Source organism: Lygodium microphyllum, chromosome 7 (assembly GCF_053477565.2).
Source record: "Lygodium microphyllum isolate KBCC chromosome 7, Lygodium_microphyllum_v1.1.10, whole genome shotgun sequence".
NCBI classification, from domain to species: Eukaryota; Viridiplantae; Streptophyta; class Polypodiopsida; order Schizaeales; family Lygodiaceae; genus Lygodium; species Lygodium microphyllum.
Window position 1 is genome coordinate 17,081,017 of NC_141141.1, and position 4,477 is coordinate 17,085,493.

A 4,477-nucleotide genomic window follows, 5' to 3' on the forward strand; every position below is an offset into this window, starting at 1 on the left:
GGATACATGTCCTTGCTACCATTGACTTACCTTTCTTAGATGATGAGGAGGATTATAAGCAAGAAGCCACCACACTCACTCATATTGAAGACTGAAGAAATCCAATGAATGCCCTAGACCAACACATACGACCAATTTTGATATGTATGATGGTGAGAAGTGCTGACATAGCTCCTAGCATAACCTATCAATTGCCTACAAACAAGCTAGAGCTGATTAAGATCTTAGACTTTTTGAAAAAGAGACTACATGAAAACCCTAATGCAAACCAAACCACTTGAAGAGCTCTTAGAAGCTTGATGATGGAAGTGGACCCAAGTGGATGACCTAAACCTCCATTACAACTGGGCCTTCCTGAAGAAAAATGCTGTGTTGGAAGAAGGGACAAGCACAAATGATGAGCTTTCTGATATAGAAGACACAGAAAGTGTATACATTGATTGAGGATCAAGACTCAAAACTATCAACTATGACACGGAAGGGCATGTGCGATTGAACAATAGTAGTCAACTCCAAGCCTAAGGAGATGCATGCATTGCTTGTCGATGGGGTATCATAATGGATTGTGATAGAACTTTGTTAGAGTACTTAGAAGTACTAGATTTTGAGCAAGCAAGACTTAGTTAAGCAAGCCCAATAATCTTATATGACTTATATGGAATTGGGACCACTTTTGAGCTATAATCGCTAGGAGAAACACCCTTGTCCAAGGAAGGTTGTAATTTTAATTCCAAGTCAAAAGTTAGCTCAAACAGTGATCTAGAAATCCCTACACTACTAAAACTTGATGCACCAAGGGGGACATCCCTATTCACATGTGGTGCAAAAGTTGAACGAGGAACAAACAGAGATTGCAAAAAGTATTGATGTTTAGAAATAGAAGAAACCTCAAGATCTCCCTGAACGGTTTAGTACATTAAAAAAAGGAGAGTGGAAAATGGTATTTCTTAGGGCTAAATGAAAATGACAAATCAAGGAACCGGGCAAAGTCAAAGAAATCAATTTGACGGTTGAGGGCTACAAGCCTAGACTAGTTTTCTAGGGTTAATGTTTGGCACCTTGGAGAGAATGGAGTAGATCCAAGAAATCAATCTAATATCTATGGAGCAAACAAAGCAATTCTTAATCCATTATTTCAGAAAGAAAGGTTATGAGGATCATGAACTGAAGGTAGTTGGTCTTTTACATCCAAAATACCCCATCCAGCATCTCCCATTGCCTTTCGAGCCACTATCAATCATATCATCCCTCTACTAATTTCCTAGAACCACTAGAGCTCAATGTAAGTAAATCAAAAGAGCACCACGCTGATGCAGACACTAAGAGCACAATCACAAAAGGTGACAAAATATCACCTTCCCCCTAAGTCCTATTGTAAGAAGAAGAGAAAAATCTAGAGGAAACTTTTTAAACATCCTAGGAGAGACAAAGATCATGCACCTTAGTAGTCCATGACTTCAAGATGAGCAAGGAATGCAGGTTCACAAGACCACTACCCCTACTACGAATAATGTAGCTACTCATACAAGTAGCAGAGAATATAGAAAGTGGCTTGACCCTCTAGATCTCCCTGTCTATTGAAGATCTTATCAAACACAAGGAAGCAAGGGTAAACATCTCAAGCTAGAACCAAGGGAAGCATGGCCAAGTCTACCAGGATGGTAGTCATTCTAGAAAACAACAAGAGGGCATGGAAAGCCTTCTGAAACTCACATGAAGATGAGAGGGTAGATCCACTCTATCGCCCTTATCCAACCACTAAGACATGGCAAAGAGTATGAAGAAATAAAATATGATAGATCCAACTTCCCTAGGATTCCAAATATAAGAGCCACTCACATTAATAAGACCTACTTGTTTCAACCCAAAGACCTAGTGCCATCTTTTAGTCATTTTGTGAGAAAATTCACCACCTACCTTGGCCCCTCCTTCATCATGACATGTAACTACCTTAGGCTCTAGATAAAGCTATTGCAATAATCGGTTACTCCATATGAAAATGGGCTCTTATAGCTGTTTTCTGACACACATGCACATATTGATCGAGTGGTGATGGTTAGGCTTCACCTCAAAGCTACATTGTTATCCATATTTTGTGTATAGTTGTTAGAATATATGGTAGATAGCGGGTTTGGTATATGCGTACACACCCTTTCTTACCTGAGTCATTGTTATAATTGTATGAATATGTAAAGGAATAACTTCTTAGTAAATGATGTCTCTAGAGAATACTTAGACCACTTCCTATGTACATGTTACCTTCTATGTATCCATTTGTATTTTAGCTTCATAAAAGAGGGGAGAAAAGGAAAAAAGAAAAAGAAAAAGAAAATCATGTCATACATTCACTGCATCTAGGGTTCCTTAGGTTAGAAATGTCCACTGGCTTTGGTCAATCGGTTCCAATTGTAAACCTCTAGCCCACATCTCCACATCACAATCATAAGGCACATCAAGTGTAGGATGCCTGGGGCTTGCTTGGATGACTTGTCACCTTGATATCAGTACAATAAAATAATCACATCTATTAGGTCCTCAAGTGCGGAATACATTCCAAGTTCACTTAGAATTTGACCCAACTCCTAATTGCATAAGCACATGCACTCCTCATTGAATGAGTAAGGTAGATACATCCCTTAGAAAGAGCATGAGATGAACATAGCAAGCACATTAGGATCATGCGAACCCTTCAACATCGATGTCCCACATCAACCATGATCCATTAAGCCTTCATTCGCCAAACAATCACCACTCTCCCACTCTTTGATACAACCCTATTATAGCTCAAACAACCTTTGATGGGCAATGTATTTTCTCTTTACCAAGATCTTCAATATCAACCACCATCCCTCCCCTACTAGCCTTCCTTGCAACAACAGGCTACCTTTGGCATGAGTGCCATGGGACTGGCCCTATTATATAGGAGGGGGCCATAATGTTAACTTCAAATGCAAAAAGCTCTAGATTTTTTGAAAAAGAGAGAGACATAAAATTTCAAAAGATATTTTTGTATTAAGCACATATATTTTATTGAGAGATAAGCTCCCTCTTGTGTAAATTGTATCAAATTAACCAAGGATGTGTAGTATTTAATCATTTCATTAAAACTAAGGTCCAAGAGAGAAGATGGTCATGTGGTCACAAAGAGGACTTGATGCCCAAGGGAAATGGGAAAACCTTAACCCTAAAAATAATTTATAAAAAGGATAAGAAAGACGAGAACAAGGTAGTCATTTGTGTCCTAACTTTGCTTCCTACCTCTCTTACTGCTATGTTATCCAAGTGTGTGAGAGTGAAGGAATGAAGTGAGGGAGTGTGTGTGCTTGCACTCATAAGACCACTTGCAAGTGCAAAGTTACTAATGGTTATTCTAAAAATGTCCCAACTCTTAGGCAAGTTGACCAGCAAGAACATAGCCTTAACTAAATCATGAAACGTGATCTTTTGTGATGTCAACTAGCTAAAAATAGTATTAAACTCATTGAGATTATTGGACATAGAAGTCCCCCACCTCCGTGTAGAGAATAATGAGTTTTTTCAATTAATAAACCTATGAAGTAGCTCTTTCTTCCTCATACAAGTCACCAAGCTTCTTTCACATACTAAGTTGCTCCACCTGACATGTTCTTTTACATTAAAATATATAGGCTTTGAGAGTTTCAACATGATAGTGGAACATGCCAACTCATCCATTTCTTCTCATACATATGTATCCATGTCCTCATGCTTAATACAATTGCCTCTGATTAGCTTTACTTAACTTCTTTTAAACCAACACATTTTACATTTGCTCTTTCTAGTAAGAAAACTTGGTCCATCCAATTTTTTGATATTAAATAATGCATTTTCAAATGTGGACGAAGAAGCCATAATAGCTGCAATATGTCCTACATGCCAAAATACCGCGATATGACCAAATACAGCTTCACAACAAGAGATTAATTGATTGCAATATGAGTGCCTTGCAAAGCAAGGCAATGACTAAATCAATATCAAAATGACCCAAAACTGATGTTCTAACACTCCAAAATCATATGCATTTTTTGCAAATTTTAAGTATTTTGTGGCCATTGTTCAAGCATTAAATAGCCACTCGAGATCAATCACATGCACATTGCCTTTATATTTCCAATATAGCTAACATAATTATCATAAACTAGGTATACTACAACATAAATATATCTCCATGATGACAAGTGGTTGATGCCAAAGTCAATATAAAGTAGGAAGATGCTTCAAGTATGCTCTAGTGTGAATGAGACCAAATGAATGAATTTTAAGCCTTTGGTTAAGGCTTTAATGGGGCTGAAAGTATGTTTGAGATGAAGGCAATCTACTATAGAACATGCCTAATTATTAGGCGAGTGCATCTAAAGTGCTTTCGTAAAATGAACCATCTCTTTCTCTCTTTTCTTTCTCTATAAAAATGACAAACCCATCTCTTAAAGGCCTTGCTTCAAAGGATGTACATGACATC